This window comes from Chelonoidis abingdonii, chromosome 2 (genome assembly GCF_003597395.2).
Source record: "Chelonoidis abingdonii isolate Lonesome George chromosome 2, CheloAbing_2.0, whole genome shotgun sequence".
NCBI lineage: Eukaryota > Metazoa > Chordata > Testudines > Testudinidae > Chelonoidis > Chelonoidis abingdonii.
In genome coordinates, this window is record NC_133770.1 from 4,824,006 (window position 1) to 4,836,859 (window position 12,854).

Sequence of the window (12,854 nt, forward strand, 5' to 3'; positions counted from 1 at the left end):
AATAAGAGAATGAGAATCAAGAAAAGTAAGGCTGAGCGGTGTTAAAGTGGGTGAGCTCCATGAGCAACTCAATGGGCATTTAAGCACTATCCAGGCATTTGGCTCAAACTTACCTGGAACTAAGGCAGTTTTCAGGTTGGCAGATTGTTACAGCTGTCAGGTAAGGAATACTTGAGAACGTGATATTGGGCTGCAATGGTCCCGATATTTTGTTATAGGGAGAGGGACAGTAATAATCCAGAATGTGGCAATCTCTGTCTTTATGTCTATTCCTGCAATGTGCTGCACTGGTAAGACTAAGCTAGGAGTGGCTGAGGTGAATATGAGTGGACCTGAATGATACAAGATTATACTACTCAAGCTGGTTTGTGCATAGGCCAAAATGGCAGAGCCGTGGTGTGTATGAGGTCGTGGAGCATTTTAACTTGTGAAACCTTGAGAACGCTGCTTGTTCAACAGTGGTGCTAATTCCTATGTTTCATGTTCTGTCTAATATAAAAGAAGCTAAAAATAGCATTAAAATGTTTAGGCGAGCAAGGGGTGTAGCTGCGCATTGCAGTATGCATTGCAATGGGTGGGGATGATCGGGACTATGACAATCTCATAGGCAGAGTCCGGCTATGAAAAAGGTAGATCCCTGAGATATGAGCAAACAAACGTCACGGACATGCTCCTCCGCAGAAGGATGGAAAGCCATTGTTGATCATAGCAAAGATCAGTTCAAACCAACATATCAGCCTGAGCAGCCATTGCAGGGTACTCTTGCACTGTGGTGCTTCAGGCTAGGTACATCTAGTATGGGGTTTCTTCTTGGGGAAGCTGTTTGCAAGGTGACTGGGAGTGGTAGGGAGGAGCCTAGAAATATCTGGAGACCCGACAGTCTCAGAGGATTCCGATAAGAAAGCTCCCTTAACAATATGCATTTAAACATCATACCTCTACATGCTGAAACCTCATCATTCACCTGTAGGTCAACTTATGCCACGTAAAGGACATCCTCCTGCCCTCTCTGCTGTTTACACAGCTCCCAGCACTTGTGATGCAGTTACTCTATTTCCGCCTTAATCAAGTGCTTAGCCAACCAATATAGTCTAGCTTTCTGTCTTCTCGTAAATCTAGTCCCTCCATCAACTAATAAGTGTTGATTACCTTCTCTGATTCCTTACCCTGACTCTGGCAGCAATTAAAGAAACTAATCTGGCCTGGTAGGTCGCAGTTTAATTAGTTGCTACTAGCGAGGACGTGTGCCTCACTGGTACATGAGGCTTTTGTATCGCAATTCAAGATTTCATAATTGGGTTATCTTATTTGATGTATTTCTTCTTAGCGCGATGCGCAACCATGCTCCAGGGTTGAAGATACACAGAATTTAGTCTGCTGTTGATTCATTAAGCTTCCCTGGCGTCGGGCTGGGTATGAGGGAGTCCAAAATGAACGCTGATTCAATCCCATTGATTGCCATTGCAAAGTCCATATTTAGTTTTTCTACTGCTCGTGTCCAAGATATGATCGATGTCTCATTGCTGTCAGCGGCGATGAGTGCAGCAATGTGTAGATCAATACCTCGATAGGGAGCCTTTAGCCGCCTGCTGGAATAACAACAGCAATAAAAGCGCAGCAGCAGGGAATGTAAAACAGAATCCAGTATGATAAGAGGTCTAGCCCATGCTCCATGTTCACGCGGCTAACTAGCCTTGCTATTACATGTGCTCGCACCACAGCTCCGATTGCAGGTAGCACAGACACATAATTTGATTACCAATAGCATCATAGTAAACTTCTGTGCTTCTCTAACCATAAATGAGAACGCAAACACTTACATTCAGAATAACAATGCGATGAATGGTAAATTTTAGTAATATTTATGACGGATGTGCTAACTCCATTTATCTATAAGCTCGGGAATAAGTTAGTAGTGGAGTGGAAAAATCGTGCTACCACGGAGGCAAGACACGAGGTAATTGTCGCGTAGATCGGGCTTGCCATATAGAGAACTTTGAAAAAGACAGTGCAAATCTGAGTGCCAGTCCATTGAACATCCAAACAAGGAACCAGAGGGATAGTCGTTCCCACCTCTTGGAAGGAAGACTGAGCAATCATTTCCACTGAGAAAGGACGGGAAAGGTGTGATGGGGAGGCGGGGAATAAGAGTGGCTGCTACACAGCGAGCACATGGTTCACACATGGAGAAGACCAAAGGTCAACACGGGCAAGCACAACGCACTGCAACACAACCACGACCGCTCCACATACAAGGATGCCTGGGCTCTAGCGGACTAAAACCAAGAAGGACTACTGCTTAACCTTTCAGATTCATATACTACCCAAATCTACTACAGTTCAGTAACGAAATAAACCCAGCTGTTTGACAGCTGTAACTGGGTACTCCCTCCCGAAATCGCTGGGCGAGTGCATATAACTGCACGAGTGTACACTCCCCGAACAAGAGGAGTCTGTTAGCGTGGACTGCGCGAACAGCTAGGAGAAGAAGGGTCTGAAGCAGAGTTTCCATCTAAGAGAGCAGTGAGCGTCAGCAGATGTCTCACCCGGTGGGATCCAACCCCAGCACTGATCCTGGGCGGCCAGGACACTACAGTAAGATGACACTTCTACTACAACCCCAATCTTTGGCCTCTCCAAGCATATTAGCAAAAGCATTAAGGAACTTGTCTTTCATGCCATGAAAAAGCATAGATGGTGAAAGGAGAGGAGGGGTAAGTGACCCACAGGTCACATCACGAATAGAATTGATCTACGAACGGCAAGAGGCAGCACGAAAGTTGATCACTAAATGTACCCTCACAAAAGACATATAACCTTGGATTCTTCTACTATAAGAGAGGTATGATAATGGGTTTAATATGAAATGGGATAACATGACACACTTCAACAATTAAAGCAATTTTGATAAATTTTGTGTTTAAGATATTATTTGAAAGTGGATTTTTGATAGAAAAAACTGAAGGTGACACTAAATAATAAGTAGGTAAGGAAATGTAATAGAGCGGTGACTTCTAGTCAACTCATTATTGTTATATTCTGAGAGTGGAGTAGGTAACATCCTATTTCCTTGGCATTCAACGGTCGTGCAGTGATGATGTTCGGACTACAGCCACATATATATCACCGATTCTACTGCTACAGCCTTGTAGAAAGCTCAGAGCCATGCCATGGAAGAATCCAGAAATAGTATCATCAATTTCCATCATTGAAATAAGTGATCTAGTATTGTTTACTTGTGGCAGCATTCAATCTTTGTTTCCAGATGTCCTTTGACTCTCAAAACTATCCTCAATGTGGGAAATTTGGCCCAGTGACATGATCTTTGAGGTGCAAGTAATTCAGATCTTGGGTCTCTTTTTTTCTCTGCATACATGCTACTACTTGTTTTGGTGTCTGTTTTTCTCCCACTACTTGGGATGCAGAAATGCCGGCCTTGTCTGTCACATCTCCAATTGCGGAAAGATTGCGAAGTGATAAGACTCCTTTTGTTTGACAACATATAAGCACATATTTTTTCCCCGATACAAATGGCATGACACACAGTACATCTCTGTTAAATGCATGCTAACGAGGAAGCAGGAGTAAGTTGCATCACAAATCGCTGCTGTAGGCTATGAAGAACAGCTGTCAGTTTGTGCTGGTAATGATGCAATTTAGACCACCAATGTTATGAGCTGTCTTATTTTTTGGAAGTGCCTGCAACAAGAGCCCAATGTCTGTATCAGGACACACCAAGACAAAAGCCATATGGACAGTACTGCATACAGCCAGGATCCTTCGTGTCTGCTTCCTTTTTGAGTATGGACATCTTGCGGTTCTTAGCCGCACCTTTACTATGATGCATTTGCTACTCATCATAGAAAATGCTTCTCTGCAAAACAAGAATTGTAGGCTGACTACTGGTTGCACTACATAGGCTGCATTTTGACACCATTTTATATTTACAGAGAAATTTTGCAAGTGACTGCTTGTGGCTAATTCCAGTTTAGAACTTTTCCCAAGGAGGCCACAGGTGCTTCCACTACAATCACCTGAATTTCCATGCCACCAACCGTAGATCCTGTCCAGTGCTGACTTTCTGCAGTTTTCAGAGTACTGTTGCCATATCAGTCAAAGACTTAGATTACAGATATTACCCTTGTCAAATCCTTTAGGACCTGCCTCAAGACTAGCCAGCCAGTCATCGAACTGTTGTGGCAATTATGTTTCTAGCTGTCATTTGTGGCAATACCATGTTACACTCTGGATTTTTGTTTGCATGACAGTCATGGATCTTCATCTTGAGCTTGGCTCAGCTGATGCCCAATTCAGCTTTGTCTGTTCTTATCATTTGTTTTCTCACCATGGCAACGAGGACATCGGCCACAGCGTCTTCTTGGGTGACTGAGAACAGTGCCCATGAAACTCACTTCTGCCACTGGCCTAAGGACATGAGCTTGTGGCAAAAACAATTCTGGCACAGACAGCTCTGGGACTTCATCCGCTTGCCTAGAGCTTTATTTGTCATCTTGACAATCCTAAATGTTCTGATACCACATTTTCCTTGACTGAGTGAAGAGCTGTGGGCATCAGAATCAAGTGCCTTGCTTCATAAATCTGTCCATTTTTATTCTTCACCAAACATTTGTTTCAGTCGAGATTTCATAACTCTGTTAGAGTATCTGCCGCTCAGTGCCCATGAACATATTTAAATAAAGCAGAAGGACCAAGTACGGATGATGTGCCCATGTTTCGCTAATACGTAAACTACCTGCTAGATCAAGAGATCGTGTAATTCAGAGATCAAATGTCTTGCTCATCATGATTGATGCATGGGCTGTAAGAGCTTGGTAACATGATCTCCCCCTTTTCAAGCTGCAAGGCAACGGACCTTGCTTTGTGGACTTTGTCGCTTAACTACTTTGTTAGTCTTCTTCTTTCATGGCTTTACATATTCATAATATGAAGCTCGTGTTAGTTGTCTTCTAACGCCTATACTGACCTGTGCGTAGAGATGTCACCTGAATAAAAGCAAGGTTTCGTAAATATATTCAAGCGCAGTAAGCATCGTTACTCGGTTAATACAAATAAAACCGGATGACTTATACCAGTGTAGATGCCACGGATCGCAGACAAAAGAAAATGAGGCCTGTTATTTACAGGCTGCACGTGGGAAAGCTATATAGGTAAGAGATGCAAGGGGAGTATGGGCATCGAGGCAAATGCAGACACACACACAACTAAAATAATCAATTTAAATTTATTGGAGATGGTTACAAGGGTAAGGGAGCAGCTTATGGATTAGCTAATAGAGTTAACAAAACCTAAAACACACAAGTGAACTATTACTAACAATTTTAAAAAAAATGCAGCATTAGTTCAATAACTGATCTTACAAATACAACACACATCACGACCGGCAAACTAGAAGCTATATTGAAACACTGAGCTGGAGAGAGGCTTCGAGGTGATCAGGCTCGGTATGGCATACAGGGAATACACGGGATCGTGTCTCCTCTCTGCCTGACATGGAGGGCAACCCCTACAGTACTCACTAATGACATACAGAAGTGTCATAGGGACGGCCCAAACCTGGTGTGTTTGCCTCTGATTGGCACAAGCATGTACACAAATAGGAGCAGTGCAAAAGTTGTCTTTGCCCCCAAAAGGTGAGGAATGCATTGTGTAGAATGCGTTTCAAAACCACTGAATGAACAAAGGAAGAGGCAGGGCAATACGCGTATGGCAAGTGGATACAGGATGCCAGACAGGAACCATCTCTAACAGCCCCGTGCCGGCGAAATAGTTGGCAAAAACACTAAATCCGAGTCCGACTCTTCATCCACTATCGAGGAGCGTTCGGGGGTGAGCGATGTAGGCCGACACAAACTGTGAATGCGGCTTTATGAAGCACATCCGACGACGAGAAGAGCGAGCCCAACAGAAGGGAACAAACAGGGATGGAAATAGGATTGTAGGGCGCAAGGCAAGCATTGAACCATGACCAAAACTGAAGGTCTCTAGGATCTTTGACAATAGAGCTCATGTTGCAGGTCTTAACATTGAGGAAAATTAGAGAAATAGATGGCAAAGACACACAACATTATCAGCAAAGTCTGGGATAACTCAGCAAATTTAGTACAAAATGAGGAAGAGTAACAAATATTGAATCATTAATCTAATTTTGAAACTATCGAGAAGGGATATTAAATGCTGAGAAGAAGGCCGTGCGCGAGTATTGGCAAGCGTTCAATATCAAAGATTAAACAGCCTTGATTACATAACATATATAACCAACGGGTTAAAACCTAAGATAGAGGATGCGAGGGAAAGTAAAGCAATGCAACATCATGACATCAAAATGCCGAGTTTAAGGAGAAATGTGGTGCTCCGCCCATTATTGGTTGCAGAAAAAGTGATGGGATTGATAATGCAGCCTTACATGATGCATATGGCAGGATAAATAGATAATTTGTTAGGGAGGTAGAAGGTTCCAAAAAAGAAAATACATGATCAAAACGATAACAAAGGGGACCGGGGGGGTGGTAAAATTAAGAGGTTAGATAAGGATTGGTATTAGCAATAAGAGAAACTCACATAAGACAATTGAATATCACAACCAAGTAGGGCTGGGTTAATACTATTACGACAACAAAAACCAAAATGAGAGGTGCTGGAATGTAAAAAAACCATAATTAAAGGAAATAGCTATGATTACGACTTGACGCATTAAGAACTGGAAAACATACAGAATAAAGGGAAGAACATTATTCCAAACTAGAAGCGCCACTTGCACAAGGGGAGAAAACAAATTTACACTAGAACTATATTAAATGAAGAATACTAAATATTGGTACAAATAAAGGGAAAGGATTTTAGGTGAAATGATTGAGCACACAAGGCATCTCGGATGCACTGACAGGACGGTTTACACTGACTCCCCACCTGTAACGGCCAAACCAATTTGTGTCCACCTTCTCCTAAGGGCTCCGGGGCAAAAGATTGTGAGGAGAGAAACCTCAACAGAATAATACAGCCCTGCTCAGGGGCATTAGTTTGTTTATTAACAATACATTTGCTGAGCCGTTAATGATGAATGAGCTGGTCACTGGGGCACTGTAGCACGAAGTGTGTTAGGGATGCTGGCCGTAGGTTCTCGATGGCAGAGCTGCGTAGAAGCCATATCAGTGTATTATAACAGAAATGGTTTATCAAGCATGTTCAATAACATGATTGAATCTCTTTACAGACTCAAGTAAAACTAGTTAGAAATAGTGGATGGATTGCTCTGCAGCAGGATTTCCGTCTTACATTCTTAATCTTGGTAAACAGCAACACATTTGTAAAAAATACATTACAATAACAACAAATCGCTTCAGGGTTATTGTTTTGCCTTGACAACATGTTTGTCAGGCCACACCCTTGATTATACACTGGGTTTGCATTTTAGGGTTAACCTGTGGCTTCCCTGGCAAAATGTGTCTTCTCTCTTTCTCCTTGTTCGCGGACCAAACCAGAGTCTCTCGCTTAACAAAATCACTGGCTGAGGGGGGCTTGTACTCACATTTTTTTTTTATTTCTATAGCAAGTCTTCTTCTCTGCAGTCAGGTCATGTGCATTAACACAGACACGAGCTGAGACATTCGTTTCACAACATGTTTTTCCAAAGCTGGCCACACCACACACAGCAGCATTGATACAGGCTGCTTTATTTGTAACAGCTTCTACCTACTGAGACCTCTCAAAAGCTACCCCACTGATTTTCAACAGAAGTCAGTGGATCCATTAACAACAGAAAACTTTGGCTGTAGAACTAAACGTCTTGATTAAACACTTTCACAACTTTAGCTGCATAAATTGCTTGCAACAGATTACCATGAGATTTCTTTCCTACACTTTCTAAGCAACAATTACCCCTCACAAGTTGCCCTTACCTTTTCACTAGGCTGACTCTAGAACACTTCCCTGAGCACACACAATTCTTTTCTGGGTCTTACTACACTTCAAAGACTTGCCCATTAGGCCAGAAAAATCCCACATACAAATTTCCATCTCAGCAACCATAGAACAACCCTAGATAAAAACCGTAGAGGTACCTCCTTCCCTGGCAACTTTCCTATAGTCACTGGCACCTGCAAGGTAGCTAACACACACACAAGTTAGGAATATTCCTCGTTACAAGTGTTTAAACTGTCAGTGGGTAACACAATTAAATCAAATCTCTTGTGCCCTGCTATATATATCTATTGACAGCTGCTAACCCTCTGCTAAGACACAAACTGGATGCAACCTAGTAATCTTTCACCACAAGTCAACGGAAATAACGGAAGGAGAAGAGAGAACGACAGGTATCATCCAATTGTTTAGCAAATAGTGGAAAGGGGAGCTCGTCTAATAAGTATACCCGCCAGGGCACAAGGAGAGCAGAAGGTGATTAATGTGTTACTCCACTGACAGTTTAACAACTTGTACAAGGAGGAAAAGAATTCCTAACTTGTGTTGTTTGAGCTCCACACATTGCACGGTTGCCAAGTGATTATAGGAAGTGCCAAGGGCAGAAGAACTCTACGTTTTAATTAGGGAGTCTATGAGTTGGCCTGAAAAAATGTGTAGGAATCTCTAATGGGTGCAAAAGTAATCTGAATTAAGTCAGACGCAGAAAAACTTGTGCCAGGGAAGGTTCCTTTTAGAGAAGCCCTAGGAAAAAGGGTAAAGGCAAAATTCGAGAGGGGTGACATATGTTGCTTAGAAAGCTGCTAAGGAAAGAAAATCCTCATGGTAAGCTGTGCAAGCATTATGCACATCAGAGGTGAAAGTGATTTATCAAGGAAGTTTAGTTCCAAAGCCAAAAGTTTTCTGTTGTTAATGGATACACTGACTTTCCTGTGAAAATCCAGTGGGGTACTTTGAGAAGGTCTAGAAATAGAGTAGAACTGACAAAGTCTAGCCGCCGTAATCAAGTGGCTGTGTTGTGTTGTGGCCAGATGTGGAAAAAGTTTGAAAAGAAATGTCTCATGCCAGTGTCTGTGTTAAGCAAATTAACGACTAGACAGGGAGAAGAAACTTGCTAAAGCTGTGAGACAAGACCACCTCAGCCAGTGATTTTGGTTAAGCGAGAGAAAATCAGGGTTTGTCTGCAGAACAGGAGAAGAGAAGACAAATTGCCAAAGGGAAGCCACAGGTAACCTAAAATGCCTCAACCACAGTGGTATAATCAGGGTGTGGCCTGACAAACATTATTGTAATGGACACCTGCAACGAATTTGTTGTATGGCACTAAATGGCTGTTGCAATATGTGTTGCGTTACAGAATTGTAAGAATGGTACAGACAGGATCTGCTGCAAGAGCGAGATCCAATCACTATTTTCTAACTACGCTACGTTGACCTGAGGTCGTAAAGAGATTCAATCAATAGTAGAACATACTTGATAAATTTCTGTGATATACCTGAATATGGTTCAAACCCCAAGCTTCTTGGCACGAGAACCTAGGCCAAAGCAAGTACTAACAACCACTAGTGGCTCGTGCCCAGACAAGCTAGTTCACATAACTGCTCCAGCAAATGCTAATTGTTAAAACAAACAATGCCCCTGCAGGCGCGTATACGTTTACCAGTTATGCCCCTCAGCAACACTTTGCACCAAGGAGCCCTTAGAGAAGGGACGTACAAAGCTTGGTTTGCGTACAGGGTGGAGGATAGCTGCAAAAACATCCGTCATGTAAGCCAGAGATTGCTTGTGTGCTCCATTCAGTTTCACTAAATACATTACTTCAATTTGTACCAAGTTAAACTTTCTCATTTTAATAATATCTAGTGTAAGTTGTTTCTGGCCCCAATTGAGTGGCGGACTTCGTTGTTGAATAATGTTTCTTCACAAGTATTTTATGTTTCCAGTTCTTAAGCTCAAGTGAAGTAATTTCAAGCTTTCCTTAATAACAACGTATAAGCCGTCATTGTTGGGTTTTTAATGTTGGTAATAGTTAACCAGCCTACTTGGGTGGTGCATATTCTAATTGTTCTATGTAGTTTTTATGCCTACACTTTAACTAAACCCACTCTTGAATTTTACCATAACCCCCGCCATTAATGTTTATCGTTTATAAGAACTTTTTTTTGGAACCTTTATACCAATCACATATGTTCTATTTCATACCCTGCAATGCATCATGCGATAGCGCATGTATAATCGCAACTCACCTGTATTCTGGCAACCAATAATGGGCGCAGCCATACACAGTTTATCTTAAAACGCCGGCCATGTTTGGATGCGTGATGTTGCATTTGCTGTACTTCCCCTCCTCGCACTCCTTATCGTTAAGTTTTTAACCTGTGTTATAAGTATGTATCACGTGCTGTTCAATCTCTCTTGCTTGAAACGCTTGCTAATATACCGGCAAGGCTCCTTAACAGCAATCTAAATCCTTGCTCAGTATAGATCAAAATAATTATGATTCAAGAGTAGTTGCTTAATCTCCTATTTGTACTAATTTGCCTGATAAATATCCAGCTTGCTGAAAATGTGGTGTTTCATTGCCATCTTATTTCTCCTAACTGTCCCAATTGTTAAAAGACCTGCAACAGAGCTCTACTGTAAAGAGTCAGAAAGACCTTCAGTTTTGGTCATGGCTCATTGGCTTGGCCTTGCGGCCCTACAAAATATCAATCCTGTTTGTGTCTCTTCTGGTTGGGCTCGCTCTTCCTGGCTGGATGGCCTCATGAAACCTGCATACACAAGTTTGGTGCTGGCCTACATGTTCACCGAAGCGCATCCCTCTAGGAAAGAAAGAGCGACTCGGAAGTAGTTTTGCCAAACTATTTCGCCAGGGCACGGGGCAGAATGTTAGAAGGGTTCCTGTCTGCATCCTGTACATCTGCATACGGCGTATGCCTGCCTCTTCCTTTGTCATTATGTTGAACGCATTCTACAACAATATGATTAACGCACTTGTTGGGGCAAAGCAGTTGGCACTGCTCCCGATTGTGTAAACCATGCTGTGCAACCAGGAAAACCAACAGGTTTTTGGGCCCCGCCCTATGACAACTGTCGTGATGCATCAGGAACTTTAGGGGTGCCTGCCATGTGCAGCAGGGAGAGGAGAAAACGAGTCCGTGTACCGTATGCCAATAATACCGAGCCTGATACGAAGACTTCTCTAGCTCACGGTGCAATAATTCTATGTTTGCCGGTCGCGAATGTGTTGTTTGTAGTTGTAAGTATCATATTAACGAAAATGCAGCGAGTTCGTTGTAAATATGGTTAGCAGATATTTAGGCATGTGTTAGGTTTGTTAAACTCTAGTAGCTATCATAAGCGCTCCTACCCCTTTACCACAATAAATTAAATTGATTAATTTTAGTTTGTGTGTGTTGCAGTTGCTCAGACAGAACCCCGTCTGGCTTTGCCCCCAAAAGGTGAGGTAATGCATATTGTTGTAGAATGTGTTCAACACTGAATGACAAAGGAAGAGGCCAGGGCAATACCGGTATGGCAAGTGATACAGGATGCAGACAGGAACCCATTCTAACACCATGTAAAGTAGATGCTACATTGTATGTGTAAAAGCTTACAAATGGAGAGGAAGCATTACATTAGGAATTCATGTACATTGTATCTGCCCCTCTACAGTACAAACTATGGACACAGCAAGCTATTGCTACTGGTGTACAACCGTCAGTGTGAGACTGATCTGGCCAGCAAATTTCAAGTGGAAACACAGAAAACTATTACAGTCACGTGTGAATAACGTTGACAATTAAGAATATCTGAATATGAAAAACACTTCATGTTGGTATATTTCAGAACGTTGATATTTGCTGTTTTTGCCACATGCTTCATTTCTGAAGAAAAAATTCTTGCCCATGCAAAACCATTCAAAATATTTGAATACATTGTTGGTTGGGAGCTCTGACCAATAAATACCACATTAAGGTGTTGATATGAACGTAAACAGTAAAAACTGTAGCTATGTTGCAATATTTCCAGAACTATGGGAAAAACAGGCTCTCTCATTTTGGGTACTATTGTTTCACCTCATCTACAGGCTTATGGCACCACTTGAAAGCTCCACATCATACCACACGTAAATATAAATAAAATAAACGTTCAAGTGATATATGAGGTGGGTTTGTGTATGGTGAGTACATTAAACTCCCAAAATAGGGTCCTTTTTGGAGAATTTCCACATCCCTCTTGGTTCCAGTACACCAGTCTCTTACAGACACACCCCAGTCCATCTAGAGGCCCAAAACTTTGACTGGTGGACAAGCCTGTCTTTTCTAGCATGGCTGCCTGAACCATATTACAGTCCCATGGCCGCTACCATGTAGGTTTCCTGAGCTTCCCCTGTCAAGTAGGTGCTAGCTATAGGGCCAAGGTTCCCTTTTCCAAACCTGCACCCATACTGCTACTCTTTCAAAAGCCACCAAGAATCGGTCAGGGTCATCCACAGGGCTTGTCTTATAGAGGCCGACCACCTGTGTCCGGTTACTGTACCCAACTCCAGGACTCGCCACACCTTGGAGTATCTGCTGCTGTGCATGGGCTTGTTCTTGAATAAAATCCTGCAGGCTTTTCTGTTGCTCAGCCTGCCCTGCAACAGGGACTGTCTGTCCAGGTGGTGGGTGTGCTGGAAGGCTGGCAGGGTCTTCTGCATCTCCTTCTGCTGTTCTCTGAGCCATTGAAATGTCTTCTATTGCCTCAACTGCTGAGCCTCTGCACCAGCTGCCATGGGAGGTTCTCTGTCAGCATGAAGAAGGCAGATCCCGGACAAGCCCCCACTTGTAACAGGGCACAGCCTTCTGCTCCTGTCTTCTGTAAGTGGCTCCGACACCTGTGCTCTGTAACCAACACTGTGTACTTTGTGTTTGTTT

General features: G+C 42.7%; 1 protein-coding gene across 3 annotated transcripts in view; it reads left to right on the forward strand.

Annotated features, from left to right (window-relative positions):
* Nucleotides 1-12,854, forward strand: part of ELP6 (elongator acetyltransferase complex subunit 6) — a 55,146-nt gene that overhangs the window by 18,770 nt on the left and 23,522 nt on the right. The window lies entirely within an intron of this gene.